This window comes from Chenopodium quinoa, unplaced genomic scaffold, assembly GCF_001683475.1.
Source record: "Chenopodium quinoa cultivar QQ74 unplaced genomic scaffold, ASM168347v1, whole genome shotgun sequence".
Classification (NCBI taxonomy): Eukaryota; Viridiplantae; Streptophyta; class Magnoliopsida; order Caryophyllales; family Amaranthaceae; genus Chenopodium; species Chenopodium quinoa.
This window is the reverse complement of record NW_018744662.1, coordinates 453,065-469,602: the sequence shown is the minus strand read 5'-3', so window position 1 is coordinate 469,602 and position 16,538 is coordinate 453,065. Positions and strand designations below refer to the sequence as shown.

Below are 16,538 nucleotides of genomic sequence, written 5' to 3'. Positions count from 1 at the left end.
TATTATATCTTTGTAAATCATTTACATTTATTAAATTTTTTAATAAACCTTTTTAGTTTTTATTAATTAATTTTATGATTAAAATAATTTTTTGTGATTTAGGTAGTTTAATCAAGTCATTAAATTAACTTAATTTTTTATTTTTCATTATAGGGTGATTCATCTCATGCCTCAATTAAAGCCAATTTTGTTCGACAATTTCGTTTAAAATTGATTGAATTATTACTTTTACTCCATTAGGTATTCAGTTGTTACAAATCGCACGCATTGTCAGCGACAACAAAAAAAAGTGATTTATTATGCATAGTTTCAATTTTATACAATTACAAATTTTAGATCAATTTCACGGAAACTATTCACTTCTGGGTAAATATAATGATTTATAATATAAGACTATAGAGATTAATTTTATATTAATTTAATTTTTTCTAATATGTTGTATTTGTTGACTTTTATCGGATAGCAGAGATATGGGTGTAATTCTATCGTAATAGAAGATGAATAGTATATATATTTTGTTGCATATGTGTACTTATATTTTTTTTAAGGTTCTTATCAAAATATTTATTAGGGGAATAAATTACATAAAATTAATAAAAAAAAATATCCTTAATAAACAATAGAAAATTAATCAAAAATATTATGAGTATAATCTAATTACTTTTAAAAAAATTAAAATTCGTGGGATATTAGGAATTAAATTAATAAAAAAAAATATTATTATAGAATTAATGGTTTTATGTAAATATCTGATTAATAAGTTGTTTTTTTCATTAAAAAAATTTAAAACATATAACACAAGGAAAAAAAATGTACCTTATTTATACATTTATATGAAATTTATGTCAAAAAAATTTGAATAGACAAATAATTTGTTAGAGATCAAGAGATAATAAACAAATATACAAAATGAAATATAATGATATATAGATTTGAGAGTTTAATTTCAAGAGTTAATCCACCCTATCCTTATCCATTTTACTTTTTCTAAAAACATTAGATTTTTTTTAATTTGTAGAAAATATTATTTTATTGAGGTATTACTGGTTAAAGAAATCCAATCAGGTAGTGCATTATACTTACTTATGACCTAAGAAGTAATAACATCACAAAGCCTGAATATAAATGCTTTTGTCTCTCTCACTTTTACTATTTCTCTCTTTTACTCTTTTACTAGTTGTTGGCCAGCGTGCGATCCCCCAATTTGGTGATTTCACCTCGGTGATTAGTGTGTAATTAGTCGTTGTTTATGTGTTAATGTAATTGGTCGCATTTTGATTGCTGATTTTGTTTTTCTTTGATTGGTTAGCGTATAATGATCACTCTAGCTATACACAAATTACTGCTTCAGCTAAAATTGGAGCAATTTATAAGATAATGTCAAAGAAATTTGTTTCAATTATAAGAACTTTGCATAATCCGTAGCTAATGATCATTTATTCGACTTAACTTTAAGAAGGTTATACTTGCTGAGTTTTCTTTTGCAAAAGAAACATAAGCACTGCACTATCAGGATCAGCAAGCATGGCAAATGTAGTGGCTTTAACTTTGCATCAGTGCCGTACTTATAAGATGAACAGTTCAAGAAAGTTACCGAAGATAGAGGAGCTTGTTAATTAGAGTCTAGGCTATAAATACTTGCAGCATTATCATCAATCTCCATCAACGGAGCTTCAAATAATTTGAAAAACTGTTTGAAGTTCAGCCATTTTTACATGGATGCTTTTTGTTTGGTTAATTTGGCTTGTTATTGTCGCAACAGAATTTAGGTCTTTTATTTCAAAACTTATCTAGCTTTATATTAACTTGCATTGTTCATAAAACTATAGTCCTACAATGTCTAAATTGCAGACAAACTATAAACTAATTCAACATAACAAAGTACTTTTTCTTTTATATGGACAATAATTGTAGTAAGTAAGTTTTAGATGATATATTAGGAAGAAAAAAAAATACAACTCAATGTGTTTTTTTTTTTTTTTTTTTTTTTTACCTCGATATTCTAATACCTTGAAATATATTTCAATTTCATACAACATGCAAAACTATATAAGATTACAAATAACTCCAAAAAAAAATTACAACCATTTTTCCCAAGAGATGTTTGGTAGGAGTAAGCTTCATTCGGTGGAAGTTGACTCCATTTGCTTGACGTAAACGTCGAGCTTATTTGGTTGAGTGCTTTACTCGAGTGTCATTTAGATGTTTAGTCGTCAACATATAACAAATGTTTTATATTGACAATACACCTAAATAACAATTGATTATCTCTAATATAAATATGTTGCTCGCGAAGTGAATTTAACCATCGACAATATAATTATATTAGAGTTTATTGTTACCATCAACTTTGCTGTTGAGTGTAGATCAACCTATTCATTTAGGGGGGAGGGAACCAATTCGGTGATTCGTGCTCTTTAAAGTGTAATTTAAACTTTAAAGATTAATTTCAAGAAATAATTTTTCAGATTATTATTTACTGTTTTTGAAGTCACTAATTACATTGAATTGATGTTTTGTTTGGGTTTAAAGCTTACTAACCTACTATATAATGTAGGTATTTTTAAAGATAGCTTTAATTTCAAGATTTCATATATAAAATAATTTTCAGATTTTTATAAAGTTTTAAACTTCTTCCCCCTTCTCTCCCACTTTATCACTGTCAACCTCTTTCTTTTTTTAACGCCCTATTTCTTTCTCCTTGCCCTATATCTCGTTCTCTCCTTTATATTCTTTTCATCCTAGCCCCCCTCTTTTTCTTTCTCTCTCTTCTTCAAGCCCCTCTTCCTCCCTCCCCCTCTTTTCTCCCATTTCCTTCCCAACCCTTCTTTTCTCACTCTCTCTCTTGGACCCTTGTTCTCTATTTCTCTCTCGACCCCTTTCCTTTCCCTGCATGCCTTCTCCTCTCCTAGCATGCCCTCTCTCTTTTTTGGCATGCTATCTCTATCTTTCATTGCTCCTTTTTCTTTATCTTGTAACCATTTTCTTTGCTGATTTCCTCTCTCTCTCTCTCTCTCATCCTTTTTCTTTATCTATCTATCTCTCCTTCCCTCTCTTGCTTTATCTCCCCTTCTTCTCTTCTCGCTCTCTTCTTCCCCCCTTTTTTGCTCTCTTATACTCCTCCTGCTTCCATCCCCCCTCCTTTGTCTATCTGTCTCTAAAGCTATATATCACTATGGTCTTACAAACATTAAAAAAAAAATCTCATGAATCTAGCACGATTTTGTCATTGTGTATAAAATTGTGCTGAAATTTTTGTTGTAAAGGTACTATTAATTAGTTGACTTTCTCATAATTGTCACAAAACATGTTGGTTAATCAATAACATTTATTGATTATTAAAGTAAGCTTATCCAAATCTAATCTTAGAAATTCTCCCTTCTGTTTACTATGTTTCACCTTCCCTTAGCTTTCTCTTTCTTTCACTCGTCTTTTACGATTTTGAGCACATTAAAAAGTTTCTAAAAAGTATTATCATTTGATTACTAAATTTATAAAGCATTCTCTCTCTCTCTCTCTCTCTCTCTCTTTCTCTCTCTCTCCCTCCCTCTCTCTCTCTCTTCCTTTCCCGCTCTCTCAATCTATGTCTCTCTCTAACTGTAAGAAACTCAAAGACTTCATATATTAAGCATCCCTCTTAAGAACCAAATTGTTGTTAATATAAGAATCATTGAGTTATTAAGCAATTGTTAATATGTAACAATAAAGTCATTTAAATCTTATGAATGTAAGGGGATTTTCAGGACGGTACAGTGTACAAGAAAGTATAAAGGGGCGTCTGATTCGTAGATTTTACGTGTGAGTAGAGGTGGTTATTCAGTAGGGTAGCACAATGATAATAGGGTCAGGGCCAAACTTATAGGGCTTTTTAATGGTCAGGGCCCTTATTGGGTAGGTTCAATATACGGCCAAAATATTTTTCCAATTTAATTGATAAAGAAAATAAATAATGTAAAAATAAGTGTATAGATAAATTAGTATTCATATGTATTTAATAATGGCTTTGTTTAATATTTATTGTAATTAATATTTTGTAGGCCCGTCCATTATCGACCCACTATTGACCCGCGACTCGCATCGGCCCGACCCAATACTGACCCTATAAAATGTGACCCTCTTTGACCCGACCCACACCAACCCGACCCGCCTAATAACCAGGTCTATGTGTGAGGAATGAGGTTGGAATGAGTAAAACCCCTACCTAATTGTTAAGATATATGTGAATATATTTTGACAGTAATGTTTGTTTAAGAAAAATCTAAATTTTAAATTATACCTCAAACCAACAAGGTAGGGGAGGTAAGTATTGTTCATACCACACCTTTAAATTTTTTTTTAAAACAAATAAAACCAAACACAATGTATTAAGAATCAAGTTCCAACCTCGTATCAACCTAATTTCATTCTTACTCACACCACCCTAATTTCTTTCATAATTCCAAACTTATATCATTTTGTGAACCAAGCACCCCTTAATTGAATAGCCGTTTAGAAATTATTTATACTTCCTAATTCCTATCATACCTAAATTTTTTTTAAGGAAATATTTTACCAATACATTTGTTAAAAGACTTAGAGATTATTGTTCATATATTTTTAAAGCATTATAAAAATAAATATCGCTATTAAGTCTTCAGACAAATGTACATGTATAATATAAAGTAGTACCTAAACCAGTAACTTAAGAATGAAATTGAGCTGGGGCAATGGCTAATTATTTCAAAATTCAACCTACTCGTATTATTTACAACGGTAAATAGCTAATGATTACAAAATTGACACTCATATTTAAATTATTTTGAATATGGGATAGATTTCAATCCCATTGGAAATTCTGATTTTGTTCAATGACCAAGAATTCTACATTACAATCCCCATTTCATACTCCTTGAAATCTTTCACAACGCAGCTATTTCATCCGGATTGAACTGCAACACCAGGAAATCACAAGTCGTATCAAAATATGTTGAAGTCCCATTTAATATGAAGGCATACACACGTAAGAGAATGACTTTGAACTAACTTGCACTTTCACATGGGTGGAATGAAGGCTCAAGACTTCAAAATTAATCAAATATCAATATAGATTGTATCCTTGTTTTCTTATGATTTAGTCACTCTCAAAATTTTGAATTATAAGAATGGTGATTATACAATACCAAAAATTTTCAAAGCTTTCCTGTGGAAACCAGCCTCATTACCCAAAAGATGTGAAGTACAATATAATTGCCAATTGAGCTAAATTCACGTTATATATTAAATGCATCGGTTCAGGGAAAAAAATTCAGTCTAAGTGCATAAATAAACAATACTATTTAATGGTTTTAACATTTTTAGTAATTGTAATCCTACATCCCCACCTCTCAATGAAATGGAAACCCGGCCTCTTGCATGGAAATTGAGCTGAATTCACGTTAAATATTAAATGCACCGGTTCGGGGAAAAAAATAGTCTCAGTGCATAAATAAACAATACCCAAATCCTAAAATTCAAATTCGCCAAAATAAAAACCAAAAAAATAATCATGAATAATGAACTAAACATAAACAAAGTAAGATACCTGCCAAAGAATTCAAGTATACCGAAAACTGAAGGCCTAGAGGATCAAGAAACTCACCTAATGCTGCTCTTTCTCTGGCTGTTAGCCTTTTCACTTCAGCTCCAAATCTTTTCACCTCAGTTTCCATCTTCCCTGGTTATTCTCTTCACGAACAAAGCAAAAATCATCCGAAAAAAACAATTTTTACATGAAAATAAACCAAATGGATGTTTGCCTTTTGTCATACAGAAAAAGAGAACACAACCTAAACTAAATAAATCCACTGCACGTGTCTGGCGACTTTCACGTAATTGCTCAGGTGCTCGCTAACCCAAACTCCCACAGTCCCACTGCCTACAATTTAAAGTCAAGTCCCTCTTAGGTATAGGTGGCATACAAATTTATTCTAAACTAATATTACATAATCATAGAGTATAATATATTCAACTTAATCAAGTACTTGGTATAAAACTTAGATTTGTAAGTCAATACTTTACAAAATTATAAATAAAATACTAATGAGATTTTATAACAAATTGATAATAGAGTATGAGTATCAATATTATTAGTGTCAGATCAATAATTTGAGATAAGGGGTCAATACCTTAATACATTTTATTTAAACACAAAATAGTTAAATTTTGCCAATGGTTGAGAATTACTTACTTTGTATTAGTTTGGCTGTTTAGAAATAGCATAAAAACCAAGATACTCGTAGTAGATTTTGGTGGATTAAAAAGTATATTATAAAAAATAAATTTAAAAAAAAAACTTTAAAAAAATAAAATAAAAGGCTTTAGTTGATTTAAAGTGAATAAAATGGGACTTTTAATCAAAGACAATGTATTTGGGTGAAATTAAATTTATTTAAAACATTGTTAATTATTAATGGACATGAGAAAGAGCTCTTATTTTTAAATAAAAGTTGAAAAAGGTTGCAAAAAATAAATATTTTGAACACAAAATGAGAATAAAGAAAAGCTCTATTAGAGGAGCTTCTAGTGAGGGATTGTCAAAACATTTTGAGGCTTCAAATATTGATGCATTAAGGTGATTTCATGAAAATGTGCAACCCCACAACATCTCTGAAAGAAGATTTAAATAGCCTTAGTGTTTAAACATAGAAGCCAATGAGGCTTTAACAATATATTTAATCCATGTTACTACAACACTTTAAATCAAATCAGGAGTTCAAATACCCTCAATGCGACTGTGTACTTCTAACGTGAAATGGGCATCTAATACTTCATTTGTTGGATAAAACATAGAAAATAAACTCGTGGGCATCTAATACACCACCACCAAACAATTATAGCTGAATTTGAGTAACAAAACATTTTAAAGTGAGAGTAAATTACTCTTGTGTAATTTAGCGGTAGGGCGACTATACATAAATTTGCATAAGCACAAGAATTTTAAGAGATTTCAATTTGGTCAAACCTAACTCTGCTATCATTTTCGAACCAGGACAACAAATTTCAGAGACTAAGGTAAGAAAAAAGAAGTCTATCACTAACCTCATCACTTTTAACAGCTGAGTTGAAGGGTATTTATTTGACTTCCATAAGTAGTATCAACACAACTTCAGTCCAAATTCATAAATAAACAAAACCAAATCCCAAAATTCAAATTCACCAAAATAAACACCCAAAAAATAAACATGAGAAATTGACTAAATAATCAAAGAAATATACAAGCCAAAGAACTAAAACATCGAAAGAAAGTTGGCTTTTAATGTTTGAAACAACTCTTATAAAGAACAATAACATCTTTCCTCAAAATACCCTCCAAGTTAAAATTTTAGATTGTCATTCTTTGTTACCACACATAAAAACCTTTTGTTACCACACATAAAAAACTTTAGCAGAAATGATACACCATTCTTTCAAATTTCACGGTAAGACTCCTACTTCACATAATATCCACCAATTGCCCTTACCACAAAACCATACAGTATGCAGATAAGATTACAAAAGGTGGAGCAGAGAGATGTGACTGAGAGTGACAAGACTTATGCTATTTTTATCAACTTCTCTGATATCATCTTCAAGGTAAAGGCCCTGTTCTTAACAGGCTTTTTGGAGCTCATCGATGGTAATAGATCCACTACCATCCTTGTCAAAGTACTGAAAGGCAGCAACAAGATCTCCCTCATGCTTCTCAATCAAGTTTCTTTCAATTTCCTCCCAAAATCCAGAACCTAAATTAGAAAGAAAAGGGTATAAATTCTCCAAATTGGAAACCAACATGTTGAAGGGTCATCTACTTAAGCAAAGAAAACCATGGATAGAAACAGAAACAGATAGCCGAATGTTATTCCCAATATCACCAAAATGATGTACGCATCAGCATATCAATGAAAATCCAAACATACCTCGGTTAGTTGGTCCTGCCAGGAAACTCAGGTCCATATCATATGCTATAAACAGAGTCCTTGAATCCTCAACTTTGACAAGAGGTGTTACAACGCAATTTATGTACAATTGAATCTTCAGAAGCTTCATCCTCACCAACCATAACATGCCATAATGGTAAGCTTGGCCCTGGATGATCCATCACCATAGCGGCTAAAACGATAGCAGAAGCTTAAATTGACTATACTGACACAATTGGACTGAGAAATTGATATTCACTAACATTATAAATAAATAAAAACATTACCACAGCTCATCTAATGACATTTGGCCCACTGGTACCTGGCAAGGGGTGCTCATTGCTGGGTAGCTGCTGCTGTTCCAACGGGGCTGAGATTCTATATTCAAATATGCAAAAAACTCGTAAATTTAACAAAATAAATATCAAAAATCAGAATTCTGTTAACTTCTATAAAAGCTAAAACCCTGTAAAATTTACTAAAGCATCAAGCAGTTATTGCGAGGAGGTGAGGTGAAGAGGTGATGCAAGGCGACCGAGGAGATGAAGGTGACATATATCAAGACTATTAAGATCACGGAAAGTTTGAAACTCCAGCCCTTACTATTTTTCTATTTTATAAAAACCCAAACTAAAAGTTTTAACTTTCAAATAGGATAGCACAATTTCACACCAAAAAAAAAAGATCAGAAACAACCATCAATCATTCTAATTGCTCTTACAACCAATAATGTTAAATAGTGAAGCAAACATAGTTTAATTTCAACCATCAATCATTCTAATTGCTCTTACATCCAAAAAGAGGGGGCATAAACAATACATTGCTCTTACATCCAAAAACTTGCACATGAATCAGTTAACTATCAATATTCAACATCCCTTCCATATTAAGCATCAACATATAAGATAAGAATACATTAATCATAATATTCCTAGTACAAAATCCAGCATTTGAATCTCCAAAACCAACATAACTTAGTCTAATTCAATGTAATTTTTCCCCAAACTAACAAAAAATGTGGAAATTTTTCACATTGAGCTATAATCCAACAAAATCTAGATTCAATGTGCGTATACTTTGTTGCATTTGAATATTCAATTCCAAGTTGCACTTGAATTTTTGCATAATTTGTTCAAAATTTCTGAAGTGAATCAACTGTTCAATTCAAATTTCCTGAATCAACTGAGAATTCTTGTTACACTTGAATATTGCATATTTTGATACTCCCTACATCCTACAATGTGCGCATACTGTACAATCCATAACCTGAGTTTTTTCCATATAAATTTCAAGACCGTGACTAAAGACAGCTTCCTATTTCGCTAACTAAGAGTAGTTAATGCGGTAGAATGTGGAATCATCCCTAATGAAGAGTATACTTGGTGTTGTCTGTGTAAACAAATAAATAATTATTCAATACACAACAATTTTTCCGTTGTAGTTGCATTTTTTTTCCGTATCCAATTAATCCTGATTATTCTATTAAGCCTGATTATCTTTCACCTCGTAATCCCTAATAAAAAGCTTAGACTAATATCTTTATTTGTTAAATTTCTTCAGACTTATTCAATCTTCTTCGGTTCATTTTTTGTTATTTTTCATAGCGCTGTGAAGAACAGGCTTCATTAGCAGACTTAGATTAGAATTGGTACTAAAGTTTAGTGCATGAGTAAGAGATTTTGAACCAAAATCATTTCGTTTCCTCGAAGCTTTTTAGGACAGTGATAAGATACCTTGCAATCTTGGAGCTCAACATCTAAACCCAATCTCTCTTCTTGCTCAAAAACATACATGTCATGGTATTTTTGAACTTCCTGGAAGAGTAAAAGATACAAATAGGTAAATAATATGTCATGTCATTCCAGTAAGGAAAAACTGAAACAAAACTTTACCTTCCTACTTTGTTCGAGATCCATCTCCAACTACTCTATCTTCTCATTCGTTCCCTGTTAAAAATAATGCAAGCCCCAAGAAACAATAAGCAGGGATATGAAGCTAATACAAATATTTCCCAATCACTAAGACCAATGACTAAATTATAACTAATCAATTTAGAGAGATTAATTCCTGAGTTGACCCTTGACAGCTTGATTAAAGAAATTAATGCAGAAATTAAAGAATCTCAACAATTTTCACACAAAAAATAACGAACAAAGCATAATCTCAAATTGGGAAGAAATAGAGAGAATAGAAACTTGGGTTTTTCGAGCTAAGAATACACTGTGAGCCTTGCTTGGGCTATCACAAGTCTCGATATGCAGCAAAAAAGAAAAATGCAGCACAATTACTATAGGGAATATTTCAAGCGTTATCCCTAGATTGAACCCCACTGTGATCATACACTAAAGTACGGTGGCGTCCAAAGGGAAAGAAGATAGAGCAAAAGAGTCGCCAACAAGTTCTAGGAACTTGTAAACCGTTCACGAGGTGAAAGTTACACCCCTTAACGGTCCAGGAGATCGTCAACTCCAATAGGTCTGGAACCATGACTGATAGTTCGGAAATGAAGGTACAAATCCAACCTAAAAGAGATTGAACCTGCTCTAATAATAGGCCTCTACTTTATTCTGATCTTATTCATGTGCGCTTTCTGACTAGTATGCAATCAATAGGATTAACCCTAAACATGTTTATCTATGTTGGTTGAATATTAATGCACAAATAAATCTATTATTGGCGATCACTTGAATTATAATCAAATTAACGCTAACAAGATTATTAATTATCTTATTAAGCGGATTACAAGTACCAATTCCCTTTAAACATGCATAAAAGGCGTGATCAAGCAATAACAATAAAAAAGCATCAATCAACAATAATCATAAAAATAATAATTATAATCATAATTAACATAATCATATTAACGCTAAAGTATAATAATAGCAAGATCTTAGGCATGATACTAACAAGATTAATAACAAACCCTAGCATGTCATTAAACAATAAAAATCAAAGCTTTAACCCTAACATGATACTAACATGAATATTAATATTAGGAAAGAACATAAGAAGCATCATACTTTTAATCATACTTGATATTAAAGTTACCCTAGACATGATACTAGGAAAATCAAATTACCCTAACATAACATTAGGAATCATAATAACAACCTAAGCATGATTTCTACATCATAATATCAATGTAAACAATTAAATAAAGCACTTACTTGGATGCCTCGTACCTCTTTCTAATAACAAAATACACGCGTTAGTAACTTCAAGGAAAATAATAAAATTTAAAATAATTAAACTAAATAATAAAAAGAGAGATTTGGGACCAAACCCTCATAAATTAAAACCTTTCACGTCTAGGGCGAAGACAACTTCGAATTATGCTAGGTGTTTCTAGGTCTTGTGAATGCGGAATTTTGTGTAAAGGGTGATTTAGAAAAAAGAGAGAAAGAAAGCTTTAGCTTCGAGAGAGAAGAGAATAGGGATGATTAGAGGTTGTTGATTGTAGATTAGAGATGGGAATTGATGATTGAAAACGGAGTTTTTAGGAGGCTATTTATAGAGAAAATCAGCCAAAAAGATAGAAAATCGAACCAGAGTTCTAACGTGAAAAAACGAAGTTAGCGCCAAACGCTGACATTAGCGCCAGGCGCTAATGGTGGCGTTAAGCGCTAATCAGTTTTTTAACGCGTTTTCTAAAATCAGATAAAATTTGACCGTACAGAGGGAAAAATCGTATTTTCCTTAAAAACACTCTTTTATTCTGATTAAAACTCTAAAAAGTCAACAAAAGTCAATTTATCAATGCTAATTGAATTAGGAATGAAAAGAACCTTCTAGAAGAATCTAGAAGACTAAAACCATTCCTAATTGCATTAGGAATGATAAATCCATATTAGGCATTCCTCTAGATCATTAGGCCGAATATAAGGCTCAAACCAGGCCCAGTTTAGTAATTTGGCCATAATTTCCTCAATATTCATCGGAATTGGGCTTATAATATATCGTTGAAAGCTCTTTTCAAACCCCATCCAACTACACTATTAATGGACCCATATCATGGACCAACCGAACTGGATTGATTGTTTTCTTAAAATAAGTTTTCAAAAACAGAGAGAAGAGAAAAAAAATTAAAACTATCCGCAACGCTAGACTTTCCACACTTTCACTTCATTCGATTATGATTCGACGTGAAAGGTACTCATCACCGGGTTTGGTTTTGGGGAGACACAAATGGGTGTCTACAATGACACACCACACAAACCCACAGAAATCAAATTATATCAATCTAAATGCTACCTGATAAATTATTCTGATCTGAAATCAAACAAATGAGGAAAGGCTACCTGAAGACCAGCTGTAGGAACAACAAGAAATGTGGGTCTTGCGATTTAGCGACCCATCGAAAACTGAAGGACAACCCGATCCCGATCAATAATTGGCTATAATATTACATGAGCCCAATCAATTAATCTGAAGAAAACAACAAAAATTAGAAAAATAATATGAATGAAGAATGAACAAGAAACAACTAAAAAATCAACATCAATTATTTTAAAATTAAGGATTTAAACAAATCAAAAAAGCAATTACCTTCTGATAGTTCAGATAGAGGGGTTTTAGTGTGTACTCATTGTCTTTTTTTATCAGAATAAATTGGAAATCATTGAGGAGGACAACTGCGGGGTTTCATAAATGCATATACATCAGTGTATAAATGTTCAAAAACCCTGAGGATCCCGCAAAACTTAGTTGGCTTCAGTTCATGGAGATCCTCAATATCACATCCTGTAAGATAGAGGTACAGGTTGAAGGCGCGAAGGATCGGAAAAAAGAGCAAAGAGTAATTAAGAGGGTGTTACTGATTGACTATTAGAATAGTGCATAACTTTATATTATAAAATTTTTACTTGAACTTGAAATCAAATAAAAACTGTTGAATGTAAATAAAGAACATTATCCTAAGTGAACATATTCAGCTCTTTTCAAAATTAAAGGTTAATAGATAAAATAAGAAAGCACTTCAGTTTTAAATAAACCCACATTCTTCATAAAACTTAAGTCCTTCTATATCTAAATTGCAGTCAAACTGTAAACTAACTCAATACAAGAAAGCACCATCAAATACTTTTGATATGGACACTAATTGTAGCAAGTAAGAAGTAATAAAAATAGTGGTCGTTCCACACATAGAAGCTATCTGACTAAAAATAATACCCCTTCCAATGTCACATTCTTCAACTAACATCCTAGATTTGATAATCACGGCTTCAAAAGAAGCAATCTTTTTCCTCCCACTCTTCCAAAGAATCAATGTCTGCCATTGACATAAATGACAGGCAGCCACCAAAACTTGAGATGCAGAGCAGTGATATGTCTATTTTATATAGTGTTTTACCCCCGTCCCTTGGTCGTTATTAGTAGTGTTTTTGGCTCTTTCGGGCCACTTTTATTACTAATTTGTGTGTTCTAGTGTTTTCGTAGTTTTAGTTGTATTTTACAAGAAATTGCACTCTTGGAACATTTTCCCGGACTTTATGGATTAACTACAGAAGCTAGAAGGACACGACCACTTTTGGAGCCCAGGATTGGTGAGAGCCGGTGATTAAGGGCTCGGTAATTGGGATCCCGAGGCATTTGGACCAAGTATTCGAGACCCGAGAGGAAATCCGAATTGGGCCGAGAAATCTAGCCCAATCGAAGTCTAAGCCTCAAGAGGAGTAAAGACCCGATCGGGCAACCTCTAGCCCGATCGGGCGCGACAAGATTAGTAAGCTGAGCGTGCTGAGGCGCGCCCGATTGTGCGAGCTGCTAGCACAATCGGGCGATGCTGCTTGGGAAGAACGCGAAGAAAAAGGCGCGCCCGATCGGGCGCGTGTTTTTGGAAGACCTGATGATGTTTAGTTTTAATTCTTGTTTTAGAAAACGTTTAAATAGGATTTTGTACGGAATTATTAGAGGATCTTCTTTCTTAGACTTTCTCTCTCTACTTAGGATCTTTTCTCTCTCTTAACTCTTCTCTCAACTCTTGTTCTTGATTATTTCCATTAATACAGATTAGTTTGGTAACGATTTCTCTTCTCTTAATCTTATTTATTTCCCTTTATCATGACTTATTTTATTGCTTTGATTAGTTTAATTTCTACTATGTGTGAGTAGTTTTATTTCTAGGGTTTATGGGGATCCATAAATAATATGAAGGGGTAATTTATTGTTGTTAATTATCTATGCTAGATTAATTTCCTATATTGATTTAATGCTCTGTGACTAGATTTGCGCAGATCTTTTATGCATGAGTTTAACAATATTGATTCGAGATTCGACAGATGAGAATTAATGTTTAAGTCTAGTTTCAATAGGCAGATTAATTTATAAATGGTTAAGTCGAGATTCGAGAGATGAGATTTAATGCCGGTAAATTAATTATGTGATTGTAATACGTAGCGAAAGCCCTTTACAATCTGGTTAATTGATGTATTGATGATTGACTAGTATTGATTATTGGTATAGCATGATAATTTCTTATTGAATTGTTTTAACGTTTTACAATTGCGGCTTGTAAAAGTATAGCAATATTAATTTGATGAATCTAGCAGATGTTAATTTGATATTAAAGGTTATTTTCAATAAGAACTTAGATCTAGTAAATTGCGAGAGCCTGTTAGATCTATGTTGATTAATAAATTGCGAGAGCCTGTTAATCATGTTATTTATGCAATGTCAATGATTGATTACTATGTTTTAACCTGGAGTATTATTTATTGGTGAACCTATGTCCTAGATCCTTTTATATATTGTTTTCTCCCTATTCCTATTCTTTGTAGTTTAGTTTCATACTCAAATATAAATATTGGTTACTTAGATAATTTAGATTATAATAATTAATTAGGAGTAAAAAGACTTGTTTCCCTGTGGATTCGACCCTACTTCCCTATCTACGTTAGTTAGAGGATTTAGGAATTAATTTTGATTAGGGGATACGACTTTACCCTGTCAAAATTTGGCGCCGTTGCCGGGGAAACGGTTTTATTTTTATTTCTGATTGTTTTTGTAGTCTAGATTATTTCCCTTTTGTCTCAGAGAGCGTTAGTTCTCTGAGACAAATCTCATATTTGCTTCTAGTTTTTGTTTATGCCCAGGTGTTCCAGATCAAGTTACATCCCATTCGATCCTGAGATCGAACGTTCCTTCCATAGACAGGAAAATCTCTACAAGCAAATCCTGGCGGATTCGGGTGATAATAACAATAATCACCGAAATCCTCCAACTGGTTCTAGCGATTCAGAGACATCATCAGACGCAGAATCAGAGATGACGGCTCTAAAGAAGCTTAGTGATTATTCACAACCAAAGCTTACTGATTTTCCACATCTCACCCCCACTCCGGCTCTTGATGGGGTTCAATTTGAAATCAAACCTCAATTTATAACGATGATAGAGAGGAAGCAATTCAGTGGAGCCAAGGGTGAAGACCCGAATCTTCACATTGCCGACTATTGTCAATATTGCAACACCATCAGGCAAGTCGGGGTCACTCAAGACCAAATCAGGGAAATTCTCTTTCCCTTCTCTTTAACTGGAAAAGCTAAATTGTGGTTTAATGGCTTAAATAGAACTACATTTGGTATAACTGACTGGGAAACTCTTGTTTTGAATTTCTATAACAAGTATTATTCTGCAAAGAGAACTGCAGTACTACGGAGTGCGATCCAGAACTTTTCCCAAGTAGCCGATGAATCTTTATATGAGGCTTGGGAGAGGTTCAAGGACTTACAAAGAGAATGCCCTCACCATAATTTAGCGCAATAGCAGTTAATCCAAGCCTTTTATAACGGCATTGGAAATTCCTCTAGAATAATTTTAGACTCTGCAGCTAGTGGGAGATTTATGAATCTTAATGTTGATGATGCAGGTCAGGTTATTGAAGACATGTCGATACACAATTCCCAATATGGGAATCCTAGAGGATTTGCTAACAAGGGGAAGCATGGTGTCGACTCTATATCCTTTTTGCAAGCTCAACTAACCTCTATTTGCCAAAAATTAGATAATCTGAGCACTGTTAATGTAGCTAATGTTTCTGCAATTAATAATAATTCTAATGAGGCCTTCTGTGAAAATTGTGGTATTGTAGGTCATTGGGAGCAAGATTGCAGGAGTTCCGTGGAGCAAGTTAATGCCTTCCAAGCTTATAGGCAAAATAACCTATACTCCAACACCTACAATCCTGGGTATCGGAATCATCCGTACCTTTCCTACCGGAGCACTAATGTTCAAAATCCACCACCACAAGAACCACAGGCGCCACATCAGCAGAAATATTATCATCCCAATGCTAGCCAGAAGAACCAACCACAACAACCCCCCTCATCTTCCGACCCTTCTCCGGCGGAAATTAGAGCAATGTTGGTTAATATGAAAAAGCACATGGAGAGCAAAGATGCGACAATCGATCAAATTCTAGCGCACAATAAAATTGTAGATAATCAAATTGCGCAACTCTCCGCTACTCTACAAGCCCGCCAACAGGGAGCTCTGCCGGCGCAGCCAACCCGGCCTACGGATCAAGCATTTGCAATTACTCTAAGGAGTGGTTCAAACTACGAAGGGCCCTCTAAGCCCAGAGTTGATGAACCTGTTTTATTAAATAATGTTAATCTTGATTCCATTAAA

The 16,538-nt window shown here is 33.1% G+C and overlaps 1 long non-coding RNA gene across 1 annotated transcript; it reads right to left on the bottom strand.

The window, feature by feature from the left end:
• Window positions 1-6,546: 6,546 nt before the first annotated feature.
• Window positions 6,547-10,176, bottom strand: LOC110701885. Its single transcript, XR_002507419.1, has 5 exons — window positions 9,806-10,176; window positions 9,647-9,727; window positions 8,201-8,291; window positions 7,914-8,106; window positions 6,547-7,739 (listed from the first exon to the last, which is right to left on the bottom strand). It is a non-coding gene; the product is annotated as an uncharacterized LOC110701885 (long non-coding RNA).
• Window positions 10,177-16,538: the final 6,362 nt, after the last annotated feature.